Source organism: Macaca nemestrina, chromosome 5 (genome assembly GCF_043159975.1).
Source record: "Macaca nemestrina isolate mMacNem1 chromosome 5, mMacNem.hap1, whole genome shotgun sequence".
Lineage (NCBI taxonomy): Eukaryota > Metazoa > Chordata > Mammalia > Primates > Cercopithecidae > Macaca > Macaca nemestrina.
This window is the reverse complement of record NC_092129.1, coordinates 105,779,698-105,795,935: the sequence shown is the minus strand read 5'-3', so window position 1 is coordinate 105,795,935 and position 16,238 is coordinate 105,779,698. Positions and strand designations below refer to the sequence as shown.

Genomic DNA, 16,238 nt, shown 5'->3' with positions numbered 1-16,238 from the left:
GAATTCTTATTGCATTTGAAACTGTTCTTGTGACACCTTTAAACTTTAAAGCATGCTTTTAAGTTAAAGATCTCTAAAGTTTCTTTCTAATGTCAAGACTGAAAGGAGTGTTTTAAAGAATACTGCATATTTTTATTCTTTCCCTAACCCACTTCTCATTCTTATAATTGCTTCCTAGTTTTTGGTAATATAACCCAGATTAATGCAACTACATCATTTGATATTATATAATTTCATTTAATGATTAATTTGACTATATGCATCCAATTTTATATTCAAAATTTTAAAAATCTAAGTTTATGTTTCATGTGTTAATGTTTATTTTTAATACTATTTTTAACCATAAGACCCCCATTCTTGATATATTTAATTTTATTTATTCACATGAGTGATACATTGACACCTCATTTAGAATTCTTTCATTGAGTTTCCTTCTTTCATCCTCAAAAGATGTTGCAACATGGTCTCCTGGCATGCCAAATTGTGTATTGGACTACAGAAAGCAATTAGAATTTTTTAGCAAAGGGTATTTTTGGGGAATTTCTCAGGTTGACTGGAGGACTTTTCCTCTCAGGAGTTAATGGTGCCATTGCTAGGTTCCTAGCATGGGAAGCCATGGGATCTGTAATAGAGAGTGGAAAAGAGTTCAAGGAAAGCTTGTCATAGTCTTTCTGGCTTTGAAGCTTCTGAGTGTGGATGTACCCCTCTGTGATGTTTCATGACTAATTAAATTGTACTAATGTAAAGAAGAGGAATGGCCAAAATTATAGATGACTGTCTGAAAAAGACTTTTCCCAGACTGAAGAAGTGGAACAGCTCACTGATAGAGAATTTAATGAATTACAGCTTGGAAGAAACCCAACAAAGATGACTTTACACTAATTTGCCACACACAAAACATTCTCCAAATATACAGGGGATAATGACTAAGCCCTGTGTAAGGGACTTAACTAGGTTGTATGTATACCACAGTTTTGGAAAAAAAGACAACTAACATTCCTTAGGCCACACTGGAATTCAAGACCAAAATACTTAACTTATCCAATGGTTAAGTATGAATTGTGCAACCACTGAGCTGCCAAATTTTCCTTTGGTTATGACTTGTTACAGATGCAACCACCACACATCACTGAGAAATTGTAACAGCTTGGTTATGTCAACTGAAGAAAAATAGATTCAGTGAATTTGTTCTTTATAGCATTTTTCAGAGTAAACTATGTGTGGTCAGGAAAGGAATTACATCTGGAGTATCTGATAATAAGTAATTTCACAAGCAGTATTTAAAGAGAAGACCTAAAACAGCATGTGTGAAAAAAGGTTATTTTGTTCTAGAGGAGGACCAACAGTTTTGAACACTTAGTCACCACAGCAGCTGATGACAATGAAACCTAAGACATCTGATCACTTTAGTATGATTGTCTGCAAGGTTCTTACAACTACAACATCAGTTGTTCTCATGATAGTATACTTTTCTTAATGTTTATCATGCTGTGTTTTGTATTTGGAAAGGGCAATGTGCAATGAAAACTTTCTCTCAGTTTAAAAAAATAAATGAGACAAATTTCACACCTATCTAAGTTGTTTTCAAAGCAAGAAGCTTTCTTTGCACAGAGGCTGAGGGTAATATTTTTTTCAACTTTTTGTGTAAGATAAAAAACCAAAACTGACTTTTCTATTTCATTTCAAATTTTTCTGGCAAAGACATTGCTGACATGGGTCTGGTACAGACTGAGCTTTTCCTCCCAACTCATACTTAGCAGAGTAGTGTTCTAAATACAGCTTCATTTGCCTAATCACCACACTTTGCAGTCAGGCTAGGTAGAGAGAGTGTTCTTATATCTGCCAGGTTTTCTGTAAACAGAAAGAAAAATGTTTTCTAGTAATAAGGAAAAACAGTAAGAATGTTGTCTCCCTATGACTGAGAATGTTTTTGTAATTAATAATAATGCTTGTATGAAGATGATTTGATACTGCATTCTCTAGGATGTTGAATTCATTTGGCTATCTTGGGCTGGGCACAATTGTTTCTAAAACCTGGGACTTAGCTTCATTTATTTTATTGTTTTTCTGTTTTCCTTTGGTCTTACCTTTATTATTTTCTTCTCCTTAATTTGGGTTTAACTTGCTATTCTTCTTCTAGCATGTTAAGATGGAAGCTTAGATCATTGATTTAGAACTTCTTTTCTAATATAATCATACAATGCTATAAATTTTCCTGTAAGCACTGCTTTAGCTGCCTCCTAGAAACGTTAATATTTTGTATTTTCATTTCCATTAAGTTAAAAATGTTTGTAAATTTTCCATGCAAGGTCTTAACCTATTGATTTCCTGTATGATTGTTCTACCATCAGTTGCCAAGAGAAAACTTCTAAAATCTTTAAACTATAATTCTGGATTTTTGTAATTCTTTTCTCAGTTCCATTAATATTTGCTTCATATTCTTTAGAATTCTAATGTATTTGTATATTTATTAGACACACAAACATTTAGGATTACATTCTCTAGATGAATAAATCCCTTTATGATCATAAAATGTCTATCTTTATTCCTGGTAACATTTTTCATTCATTCTAAAAATCACTTTCATCATTAATGTAGCTATTTTAGCTTTCTTCTGCTTAGGTGTAAATGGTATATTTTACTTCGTTCTTTCACTTTCAAGATTTATTAGTGCTAATTCTTTGATTTGTTTTTCATTTTTTAGTGGCTGTCTTAAGGTTTGGAGTACCCATATTCAACTTACTATAGTCTATCTTCCAACAATAATACTATAACACTTCATATATAGTGTAAGAATATTATAGTAGTATACTTTTATTTTCCCCATTCCAACCTTTTTGCTATTATAGTCATACATTTTCCTTGTGTGTGTTACAAACCCCAAGATACATAGCTATTATTTTTGCTTGAACAATTATATTTTAAAGAAATTGGCAAATGAGTAAAATAATTTTAAAAGACGTTACATTTATCCACATGTTTACTATTTGCAGCATTTTTCATTCTTTCCTATAGATTTTAGTTTCTAATTTTTGTTCTGCCTGAGTATTTCCTTTAATATTTCTTTTTGTGCATGACTGATGACAATAAATTCTTTTCAGCTTTTAATTTTTTTTCTTTTGGTCTGAAAATATCTTTTTTTAAATTATACTCTAAGTTCTAGGGTACATGTGCACAATGTGCAGGTTTGTCAAATATGTATACTTGTGCCATGTTGGTGTGCTGCACCCATCAACTCATCAGCACCCTTTATTAGATCTTCGTTTGCTAATTTTGCATACTATAGAATTCTAGGCTTATAATTTTCTTCAAATCTTTGAAGATGTTTACCACTGTGTTCTGCTTGCCTACTTCTTGACAAAAAGTCTGCAGTTGTTCATACTTTTTCCCTTTGTACATAATGTGTTTTCCCCTTCCTCTGGCTGATTTATTTTTCTTTTTTATTATACTTTAAATTCTGGGATACATATGCAGAATGTGCGGTTTTGTTACATAGATATGCACATGCCATGATGGTTTGCTGCACCCGTCAACCCATCACCTATATTATGTATTTCTCCTAACACTACCGCTCCCCAGTCCCCCACCCCCTCACAGACCTCGGTGTGTGATGTTCCCCTCCCTGTGTCCATGTGTTTTCATTGTTCAACTCCCACTTATGAGTGAGAACATGCAGTGTTTGATTTTCTGTTCTTGTGTTAGTTTGCTGAGAATGATGGTTACCAGCTTCAACCATATCCCTGCAAAGGACATGAATTCATCATTTTCTATGGCTGCATAGTATTCCATGGTGTATATGTACCACATTTTTAAAATCCAGTCTATCATTGATGGGCATTTGGGTTGGTTCCAAGTCTTTGCTATTTTGAATAGTGTTGCAATAAACATACGTGTGCATGTGTCCTTATAGTAGCATGATTTATAATCCTTTGGGTATATATCCAGTAATGGGATCACTGGGTCAAATGGTATTTCTAGTTCTAGATCCTTGAGGAGTTGCCACACTGTCTTCCACAATGGTTGAACTAATTTACACTCCCACCAACAGTGTAAAAGTGTTCCTATTTCTCCACATCCTCTCCAGAATCTGTTGTTTCCTGACTTTTTAATGAACACCGTTCCAAGTGGCATGAAATGGTATCTCATTGTGGTTTTGATTTGAATTTCTCTAATGACCAGTGATGATGAGAATTTTTTCATATGTTTGTTGGCTGCATAAATGTCTTCTTTTGAGAAGTGTCTATTCATATCTTCTGCCAACTTTTTGATGGGGTTGTTTTTTTCTTGTAAATTTTTTTAAGTTCTTTGTAGATTCTGGATATTAACCCTTTGTCAGATAGATAGATTGCACAAATTTTCTCCCATTCTGTAGGTTGCCTGTTTACTCTGATGGTAGTTTCTTTTGCTGTACAGAAGCTCTGTAGTTTAATTAGATCCCATTTGTCAATTTTGACTTTTGTTGCCATTGCTTTTGGTGTTTTAGACATGAAGTCTTTGTCCATGCCTATGTCCTGAATTGTATTGCCTAGGTTTTCCGCTAGGATTTTTATGGTTTTACATCTTGCATTTAAGTCGTTAATCCATCTTGAGATAATTTTTGTATAAGTTGTAACAAAGGGGTCCAGTTTCAGTTTTCTGAAAATGGCTAGCTGGTTTTCCCAACACCGCTTAATAGGGAATCCTTTCCCCGTTGCTTGTTTGTGTCAGGTTTGTCAAAGATCAGATGGTTGTAGATGTGTGATATTATTTCTGAGGCCTCTGTTCTGTTTCATTGGTCTATATATCTGTTTTGATACCAATACCTTGCTGTTTTTGTTACTGTAGGCTTGTAGTATAGTTTGAATTCAGGTAGCATGATGCCTTCAACTTTGTTCTTTTTGCTTAAGATTGTCTTGGTTATGCGAGCTGTTTTTTGGTTCCATGTGAACTTTAGAATAGTTTTTTCCAATTCTGTGAAGAAAGTCAATGGTAGCTTGATGGGAATAGCATTGACTCTATAAATTACTTTGGGTAGTATGGCCATTTTCACAATATTGATTCTTCCTATCCATAAGCATGGAATGCTTTTCCATTTGTTTGTGTCTTCTCTTATTTCCTTGAACAGTGGTTTGTAGTTCTCCTTGAAGAGGTCCTTCACATCCCTTGTAAGTTGGATTCCTAGGTATTTTATTCTTAGTAGCAATTGTGAATGGGAGCTCACTCATGATTTGGCTCTCTGTTTGTCTGTTATTGGTGTGTAGGAATGCTTGTGATTTTTGCACATTGGTTTTGTATCCTGAGACTTTGTTGAAGTTGCTTATCAGCTTAAGGAGATTTTGGGCTGAGTGGTGGGGTTTTTAAAATATATGAACATATCATTTACAAACAGAGACAATTTGACTTCCCCGTTTCCTATTTGAATACCCTTTATTTCTTTCTCTTACCTGATTGCCCTGGTCAGAACTTCCAATACTATATTGAATAGGAGTGTTGAGAGACGGCATCCTTATCTCATGCTGGTTTTTGAAGGGAATGCTTCCAGTTTGTGCCCATTCAGTATGATATTGGCTGTGGGTTTGTCGTAAATAGCTCTTATTATTTTGAGCTATGTTTCATTGATACCTAGTTTATTGAGAGTTTTTAGCATGAAGGGGTGTTGAATTTTGTCAAAGGCCTTTTCTGCATCTATTGAGATAATCTTGTGGTTTTTGACATTTGTTCTGTTTATATGATAGATTACATTTATTGATTTGCATTGTTGAACCAGCCTTGCATCCTAGGTATGAAGTTGGCTTGATCATGGTAGATAAGCTTTTTGATCTGCTGCTGGATTCGGTTTGCCAGTATTTTATTGAGGATTTCGGCATCGATATTCATTAGGGATATTGGTCTGAAATTTTCTTTTTTGTTGTGTGTCTGCCAGGCTTTGGTATCAGGATGATGCTGGTTTCATAAAATGAATTATGGAGAATTTCCTTTTCTTCCGTTGTTTGGAGTAGTTTTGGAAGAAATGGTACCAACTCCTCTTTGTACCTCTGGTAGAATTCAGCTGTGAATCCATATGGTCCTGGACTTTTTTTGGTTGGTAGGCTATTAATTACTGCCTCAGTTTCAGAACTTGTTATTGGTCTATTCAGGGATTCAACTTCTTCTTAGACTTGGGAAAGTGTATGCGTCCAGGAATTTATCCATTTCTTCTAGATTTCCTAGCTTATTTGTGTAGAGGTGTTTATTGTATTCTGTTATGGTAGTTTGTATTTCTGTGGGATCAGTAGTCATATCCCCTTTATCATTTTTTATTGCATCTATCTGAGTCTTCTCTCTTTTCTTCTTTATTAGTGTTTCTAGCAGTCTATCTATTTTGTTGATCTTTTTAAAAAGCCAGCTCCTAGATTCATTTATTTTTTGAAGGGTTTTTCTTGTCTCTTATCTCCTTCAGTTCTGCTCTGATCTTAGTTATTTCTTGTCTTCTGCTAGCTTTTGAATTTGTTTGCTCTTGATTCGCTAGTTCTTTCAATTTTGGTGTTAAAGTGTAGATTTTATATCTTTGCTGTTTTCTCTTACAGGCTTCTAGTGCTATAAATTTCCCTCTACACTCTGCTTTAAATGTGGCCCAGAGATTCTGGTTTGTTGTGTCTTTGTTCTCATTAGTTTCAAAGAACATCTTTTTTTCTGCCTTCATTTCATTATTTACCCAGTAGTCATTCAGGAGCAGGTTGTTCAGTTTCCATATGGTTGTGTGGTTTCGAGGGAGTTTCTTTTTTTTCTTTTTTTTTTTTTTTGAGACGGAGTCTCACTCTGTCGCCCAGGCTGGAGTGTTGAGGGAGTTTCTTAATCCTGAGTTCTAACTTGATTGCACTGTGGTCTGAGAGACAGTTTGTTGTGATTTCTGTTCTGTTACATTTGCTGAGGAGTATTTTACTTCCAACTATGTGGTCAATTTTAGAATAAGTGTGATTAGTTGCTGAGAAGAATGTATATTCTGTTGATTTGGGGTGGAGAGTTCTGTAGATGTCTATTAGGCCTGCTTGGTCCAGAGCTGAGTTCAAGTCCTGAATATCCATGTTAATTTTTTGTCTCATTGATCTGTCTAATATTTCCAGAGGGGTGTTTAAGTCTCCAACTATTATTGTGTAGGAATCTACGTCTCTTTATAGGTCTCTAAGGACTTGCTTTATGAATCTGGGTGTTCCTGTATTGGGTGCATATATATTTAGGATAGCTACCTCTTCTTGTTGAATTGCTCCCTTTACCATTATGTAATGCCCTTCTTTGTCTCTTTTGATATTTGTTGCTTTAGAGTCTGTTTCATCAGAGATTAGGATTGCAATTCCTGCTTCTTTTTTTTTTTTTTTTTTTTTTTTTTTTTGCTTTCTATTTGCTTGGTAAATATTCCTCCATCCCTTTATTTTGAGCCTATGTGCATCTTTGCAGGTAAGATATGTCTCCTAAATACAGCACACTGATGGGTCTTGACTCTTTATCCAATTTGCCAGTCTGTGTCTTTTAATTGGGACATTTTGTCCATTTACATTTAAGGTTAATATTGTTATGTGTGAATTTGATCCTGTCATTATGATGCCCGCTGGTTATTTTGCCCATTAGTTGATGCAGTTTCTTCATAGCGTCCATGGTCTTTACAATTTTGTATATTTTTTCAGTGGCTGGTACTGGTTGTTCCCATCCATGTTAGCACTTGCTTCAGGAGCTCTTGTAAGGCAGGCCTGGTGGTGACAAAGTCTCTCAGCATTTGCTTGTCTGTAAAGGATTTTATTTCTCCTTCACTTACAAAGCTTAGTTTGATGGGATATTAAAATCTGGGTTGAAAATTCTATTCTTTAAGAATGTTGTATATTGCCTGTCATGCTCTTCTGGCTTGTAGGGTTTCTGCAGATAAATCCACCGTTAGTCTGATGGGCTTCCCTTTGTGGGTAATCCAACCTTTCTCTCTGGCTGCCCTTAACATTTTTTCCTTCATTTCAACTTTGGTGAATCTGACGATTATGTGTCTTGGGGTTGCTCTTTTCAAGGAGTATCTTTGTGGTGTTCTCTGTATTTCCTGAATTTGAATGTTGGCCTGCCTTGCTAGGTTGGGGAAGTTCTCCTGGATAATATCCTGAAGAATGTTTTCTAACTTGGTTCCATTCTGCCGGTCACTTTCAGGTACACCAATGAAACATAGATTTGGTCTTTTCACATAGTCCCATAATTCTTGGAGGCTTCGCTCATTCCTTTTTTTTCTTTTTTCTCTAATCTTGGCTTCTTGCTTTATTTCATTAAGTTGGTCTTCAATCACTGATATCCTTTCTTCCGCTTGATCGATTCGGCTATTGATACTCATGTATGCTTCAAGAAGTTCTCATGCTGTGTTTTTCGGCTCTATCAGGTCATTTATGCTCTCTCTAAACTAGTTATTCTTGTTAGCAAATTGGTGTAACCTTTTTTCAAGGTTCCTCGTTTCCTTGCATTGAGTTAGAACATGCTCCTTTAGCTTGGAGGAGTTTGTTATTACCCACCTTCTGAAGCCTACTTATGTGAATTGGTCAAACTCATTCTCCGTCCAGTTTTATTTCCTTGCTAGCGAGGAGTTGTGATCCTTTGGATGAGAAGCGGCATTTTGGTTTTTGGAATTTTTAGTCATTTTGCTCTGGTTTCTCCCCATCTTTGTGGATTCATCTACTTTTGGTCTTTGATGTTAGTGACCTTTGGATGGGGTCTCTGAGCGGATGTGCTCTTCCTTTCTGTTTGTTAGTTTTCCTTCTAACAGTCAGCCCCCTCTTCTGTAGCTCTGCTGGAGTTTGCTGGAGGTCCACTCCAGACCCTGTTTGCCTGGGTATCACCAGTGGAGGCTGCAGAACAGCAGAGATTGCTTCCCGTTCTTTCCTCTGGAAGCTTCGTCCCAGCGGGACACCTGCCAGATGCCAGCCAGAGCTCTCCTGTATGAGGTGTCTGTCGGCCTCTACTGGGAGGTGCCTCCCAGTCAGGATACATGGAGGTCAGGGACCTACTTGAGGAGGCAGTCTGACCCTTAGCAGAGCTCAAATGCTGTGCTAGGAGGTCCTCTGCTCTTTTCGGAGCTGTCAGGCAGCGACGTTTCAGTCTGCTGAATCTGCATCCACAGCCACCCCTTCCCCCAGGTGCTCTGTCCCAGGGAGATGGGGATTTTATCTTTAAGTCCCCAACTGGGGCTATTGCCTTTTTTTCAGAGATCCCCTGTCCAAAGAGGAGAAATCTGGCAGTCTGGCCTCAGCGGCCTTGCTGAGCTGCCGTTGGCTCCACCCAGTTCAAACTTCCCAGGGCTTTTTTTACAATGTAAGGGGAAAACCACCTACTCAAGCCTCAGCAATGGCGGATGCCCCTCCCCCTGCCAAGCTCAAGTGTCCCAGGTCGATCTCAGACTGCTGCTGCGCTGGCAGCGAGAATTTCAAGTCAGTGGATCTTAGTTTGCTGGGCTCTGTGGGGGTGGGACCCATTGAACCAGCCTACTTGGCTCCCTGGCTTCAGCCCCCTTTCCAGGGGAATGAAAGGTTCTGTCTCATTGGCCTTCCAGGAGCCACTGGTGTATGGAAAAAAAAAAAGAACTCCTGCAGCTAGTTCGGTGTCTGTCTTCTGGCTGATTTTAAGATTTTTAAAAACCACTGATTTTCAGTACTTTGTGCGTGATGCAGTTGTTCAATTTTCCTTCCGTTTATTTTGATTTGGAATCATTATGTTTTTTGAATCTTTGGGTTTGTAGGCTTTATCATATTTGGAAATTTTCGGCCTTTATTTCTTTAAATATTTTGTCTCTTTCTCCTAACTTTTCACTTTTGCAACTCCAGCTGGACAAACGCTTGACCACTTGATATTGTTTTACAGGTCACTGATACTCTGCTCTTTATTTGGGAGACATCTTTTTAGTTAGTTAGTTAATTGTTTTACTTTTTTGAGCTCACTTTGGATAGTTTATATATGTATATATGTCAACTGTTTTGGGTTAACAATTTTTTTCTGCCATTAATACATAATCACACTTGATATATTTTATTAAATTTCAAATATCACTTTTCTTCACCTCATTTGAGCCATTTTGATATTTTTATATTTTCCATTTCTCTCTATATCATTTTAATATTTTTCTGCTTCTTAAAAATGTACAACAGATTACGAGTATTATTTTAATCATACTCATCATAGTGTTTTAATGTATGTGTCTGCTAATTTTATCACCTCCGTCCTATGTAGGTCTATTTCTTTTTGTTGATTTTTCTCTTGTTTATTAATTAAATATTTTCCTGGGTTTTGCATGATGGTAATTTTTCATAGGAAGTTAGGTATTGTGAATTTTTTTATTAAACACTGTTTTTTATTTCATTAAAGATTATTGAATTTTGTTTTGCTGTCTAATTAATTTACTTGAAACCAGTTTAATCCCTTTGTAGAATTCTTTTTCAGCTTTCTTAGGGCTTTGTGGTCAACAGAAGCCACTTGTCTTGAGCTAATTTCATTCTGCTACTAAGGCAGTACTTTTGGGAACTCTACACAATTTCCTATGTATTATGAAATCTTTCTACTCTGGCTGGTGGAAATATGTTAATACCCAGCTTTATTTGAGCTCCACATCTTGTTCAGCCTACTACTTTTCAGGGATTATTTCCCTGGCTTTAGGCAGTTTATTTTTATGCACTCATAGATCTGTGGTTAGTCAGAAACTCCCTGGTATTTTTCTATAGATCTTTGGAGTTTTTTCTTTGTGCATCTTCTCTTCTTCGGCACTCTTTTCTGCAAATTCTTGCTATCTTGGCTTTCCTTAATTCTAATCTCAAACTTAGGAAGACTGCCAGGCTCTGTTTGGATTTCCCCAATTAGCTTTGTAGACTGAAAACTATTTCTAGGCAGCAAACTGGAGCAATTATAGAGTTTATCTCATTTATTTATCTATCCCTATCCTAGGGATCACAGTCCTGTGCTGTCTGTTAGCCAATGTCTTAAAACAATTGCGTCACACGAACCTCTATCATGGCCAGCAACAGGAGTCTACAGCTGGGCACAATTTGATTTTACTGAAATTTGTTATGTTATTTGTTAACTCTTATTTGTTGTTTAAATTTATATTTAGGAGCCAATGTAAAGTCATGGGAAAGAATCAGGACATAGAGACAGACAATCCAGGACCAAATCATAGCTCTATCTTATATGTATTAATTAAATCATTCAATTCATTCATAACTTTATTATTTTATTTTATAATGTTTATTGAATGTCTGCTTTGTTCTAGTCACTGTGCAACATTCCAGTCTTATTTTGTCACCTGTACAATAGGGAGAAATAACACTACTTCATTGTGGTAGATTCATGATCTTGCAATACAAACTTGCAGCCTCTTCCATTAAGACAGAGTTCATTTCTTCACTCATTAAATCTGGGCTGACCCTGTGTCTCATTTTGGTGTATATACTGTAGCTGAAGTGAAATGTGTGAGTTCTGAACCTTGGTCTTAAAAAACTTTTCAGCCGGGGGCGGTGGCTCATGCCTGTAATCTCAGCACTTTGGAAGGCCGAGGTGGGTGGAACACGAGGTCAGGAGTTCGAGACCAGCCTGACCAACGTGGTAAAAACCCCATCTCTACTAAAAATACAAAAAATTAGCTGGGCGTGGTGGCACATGCCTGTAATCCCAGTTGCTCAGGAGACTGAGGCGGGAGAATCACTTGAACCCGGGAGGCGGAAATTGACAATGTGAGAAAAAACTACAACATCTCTCAGGCTTAGGCTTGATGTCAAATGAAAATGAAAATAATTTATAGTCTTTATTCTCTCAAAGCTATTGTCTGTTGGTAAGATCCTATTTTATATGCCCAAAACTTAAAATTAACTTTTTTGTATTCTTTCTGAAAAATTCTTATTTTCTTTTCTTTTTTTTTTTTAAAGACGGAGTCTCTCTCTGTCGCCCAGGCTGGAGTGCAGTGGCACGATCTAGGCTCACTGCAAGCTCCGCCTCCCGGGTTCACGCCATTCTCCCGTCTCAGCCTCAGGAATAGCTGGGACTACAGGCGCTCGACACCTCTCCCAGTTAATTTTGTTTTTGTATTTTTGGTAGAGACGGGGTTTTACCGTGTTAGCCAGGATGGCCTCAATCTCTTGACCTCGTGATCCACCCGCATCGGCCTCCCAAAGTGCTGGAATTACAGGTGTGAGCCACCACGCCTGGCCAAAATTCTTATTTTCAAAATATTATCCTGTTATAATCTCATGTTTTTATCCTATGGCATTTACCAATGTATTTAACCATGCTATATGCATGTACTGTTATTTTTACTTCACCTGTCCTTTTCCATGTTCAGAAATCATCCTAGACATTCCTAAAGACTCTGTTTAAGTGTCACCTCCTCTGTGAAACCACTGCAAATTTAGGGGAATTTTTCAGCTTTTTCTTTGTGATTCCAAGGCATTTTGATAGTATTACTTTCAGTGCTTTTCATATTATAAATATTTGATTAATACTCTTTCTCTTTTGAAGATCTACAGTTTATTTCACTTCTTTCTGTAAATCCATGATTATATGTTGAATATATGCCTGACAGCATGATTGTTTTTTCTAAGAATATGTTTTCCTTTTAAGTGCTAGTACATTCCATTACAGGTTGATTGTCACTACTCAGCTGAATGCTTTGGGAGAACAGAATCATTCATACCAAGCACTGATATTTTCCAAATTAGTCTGTGGAATAACCGTTAGGTATAAGCTTTATTTTAGTTTCTCAGAATTGTTTCAATATACTCACCCATAATATTATTAGATGAGAAAAAGAAGATTTAGGCATTATTTTAATTAACTTAGTGTTTAAGAGTATTTAAAATAGTATTTAATTTAATATAACTGATTATGAAGTTCTAATTTTTGAATTCTGCTGTCTCAGAAGTGTTCATCTTATAGACTTCCCAGAATAAAATCTTTGAAACTGCCACAAAGTTCAGTAAAGAAAAAAAAATTCTAACGTGGTTAAAACAATAGTTTAAGATGTAATTACAGTTTAACTTTTATTTCTGGAAAACAATCTTCAGAGCATTCTCATTCATCCTAAAGATTACTTATGTATCCATTCTTTGAAAATCTAACAGTTTAACATGTGTCCGCTGCCTTTTTTTGCAAAGAGCCTTATTTTTCAAAAGTCACAATTAGAGGGCTTGCCGGCTTTTTAACCTTGTGTTGGCTTCAATTCTCTTTGGAAAAATAATCTCCCAGCCGTAGTTTCTACTTTTATCCTAAAAGCTCTCATTCATCCCATGAGGCTTTCTTCATTATTCCCAAGTTTACCAACGGGGAAGCTGCAGTGTTCTAGCAAAAAAAGTCCAAAAGTTGCTTAAAGAGTATAACTAATATTTTCCATTTTTATTTAAATTTCTTTCTGATCCAGAGTCTTCCTTTTAGATTAAGACTAATTTCTTTGATGCTTATGGTTTTCAGATGATAAATCCCACAGCAACATTAGTATCTAACACTCTTAAAAAGCTCCTATGGTGTATAAATTTTCATCAAACACTCTAAATACTTTGTGGTTCTTAATGTTATGCTATATTTGAGTCAAGGAGTCATGGAATATATTTAAAAATCCAAAGGACAGAGAAGTATATTGAATTGAAAAGTGATAGTTCTCCTGCACGTTCCAATCTATGCCGCAAATCCCCTTTTCCTTGCCAGAAATAACCTTGGTGCACTGTCTTCCTATGCCTGTCCTGCGTATCTCGCAGATGTATTTATTCATGTGGATGCCACTTATTACACACTGGATAATAGAAAGGATGAAACTCTTTATATCTGGGTCAACATCTGGCTTCCATTATATGTTGGATACTGAAGAAAATGAAGGAATACAAAGGCAAATTGCACTATTATCTCAGCCTCGGTTTCTTCCTCTGATCACACACACTCTAGGAAACACAGTGCATACACACAGGCATTTGTACTTAAATGATGTCATAATTTGCACATTGTTCTGCATCTATTTTTGTTCTTACTACATCCTAGTTAGCTTCCCATGTCAGAACATTCCTCATCTTTCTTAAAAAGGATCTCATAGCATAGATTTTTCATAATTTATGTAGCCATCACTGTATTGATAGGTGCTTACATTGTTTATATTTTTTATTCCAAAAATGTATTTGAAATTCATGTCTTTTTACATGCAAGTTTTTACATGTGTGCAAATATTTCTGTAAGACAGATTTCATTAAGTAGAACCAAAAAGTGATACAATTTTTTGTTTTCAATAGATACCACTAAATAACTCCAAAAAGACCATAACAATTACATTTCACACTATGAAATTCCAAGATTCCTCATACCCTCATCAACACCTTAATAGTAAATGGAAATCTTTATATTACATATAAATGTAAAAATGTTAAAATATACACTTGTGTTTGTAGCTCCAATTAGAAAAGTGACATTTTCAAAGCCTATTTGCTACTGAAAATTTAAAAGCACACATGAGCTTTAACATAGCGAACACATATCATTTTCTGATAAAATAGGGTTACAACTGTGTTTGTTATATTTGAGGATGAGCTCCTGTAACAAAAAGGACCCAAAATACAGTGGCTTAACAAATACAGAAATGAGTGTCTTTCTTGTGTAACAGAGCTGAAGTAAATAGCTCAGATGGGTGGGACAGATCAGCTATATGCAGTCATGCAGAGAGAGATTCCTGCAACCTAATTGCTCCCTTATCCTCTGGGATACAAATGAAGCTGGACCCCTGCCACATGCAGAAAATGTCTTAATGAGTTTTGCTGAATGTTTTAATTTCCAGACCCAGACACATCACTTCTGCTTACATTCTGTTAACCAGAACTTGTCCGTCTAACTGCTAGAGAGGCTGAGAAATATGACCTAGTTCAGAGGTTTCGACTCAATCACAACTTTATTTTCATGGGTAAAGGGAAGAACAGATTTTGGTGGATCTCAGTCTCATTTACTACTGCCCTGAATATCATAGTAATATTCAAATAACTGAACTAAATATAAAAGATGGCATTTCATAAAGGCAAATACAGGAGAAGATAGAAATTGACATATTCAAAGGCAATGTTTATATATATGAGCTTTAAATTACATAGAAATTTTCTTCCAGTAATATTTTTTAAAGTGTTTATAGCTATTTGGTCCATCCTAGCTCATCTGAAGTAACTAAGCGTTTCTGTGGAAGTTTTCTGTGGAAGTATTCTGTAAATATTGCAATGACTTAAAACGAAGTTCCCAAGACACCTCAAATTGTCATATCTCCTTCGGTTTGTAGCAGTTTCATCTCATTACTTCAATCCTGGGCCACTTTTTAAAGGGCTAACAAAAACAAATTTGTAACTACTTAACATTTTGAAAATATACACAAGTAAACCTAAGAAGAATTTAATATCTAGAAATAAAATTCACCAAATGTATGCTCTGCAGCAGGGGAAATCAATTCTAAAGCTGAGCCCGGGATAGAGAATAGAGGAGGCCAAAACCTTCTCTAGTTAGACTTAAGTCTGTACTAAAAGACATGCCTAACTCCTGTCTTGCTGGCACAATGAACCCATTTAACTAAAGGCATACAAAAAAGCCATTATTGTTTTCTGGAAGATGATAAGACCAACAGAAGACTATAATGCCTTTTTTGGCACTGAGAGATGAAGTCAGAGAACTTTGGCAACTCAAAGGGAGCAATAAAATGGCCGCATGAAAAGGACACTTTGGAAATACAGTAATGACAGAAATATAAGATGCATAAATATGATCAAGATTTACTGCTAGAGATGTTACCATAGCTTCTGAGGTGCTGTCACTCTCTACCACACCTGGCAGCAGGATGTTAGATGAGATGGGAACTCACAATTAAATACCAATAAAGGTAATTTCAGGTCTTCAGCCTGTGGCCCACTTCATTCTGACCTCATAAAGAAGGTAGTCTGTGGAATGTATGCATGAGCCAAGGACTGTGTAAAATGTAATGCAATGACTAAGAACTCAACAAAAAAACAGAGAGGAGCAGATAGTTTATGACTAACTTTACCAGATGGCTTCCTTAAGCACAGTCATAAATAATAAGTGAATGTCACATAAAAAGAATCAAAAGAAGAGAATGGATGGACGGCTTCTTTACCATATGCCTTTTGCAAAACCTCTGATGGATTTAAAGAAATTCTATTGGTTTTTTGGAGAAGTTATTCATACCTCCATCTTGTGCCCTTCTTAGATTACACTGATCAGTCTCTTCTCTGCTCATAAACACCCCACATGCC

The 16,238-nt window shown here is 36.2% G+C and overlaps 1 long non-coding RNA gene across 1 annotated transcript; it reads right to left on the bottom strand.

Moving 5' to 3' along the window:
- Positions 1-1,664: 1,664 nt before the first annotated feature.
- On the bottom strand, positions 1,665-15,864 carry LOC139363361 (uncharacterized). The gene is made up of 2 exons (XR_011623595.1): positions 15,760-15,864; positions 1,665-1,851 (listed from the first exon to the last, which is right to left on the bottom strand). It is a non-coding gene; the product is annotated as an uncharacterized lncRNA (long non-coding RNA).
- Positions 15,865-16,238: the final 374 nt, after the last annotated feature.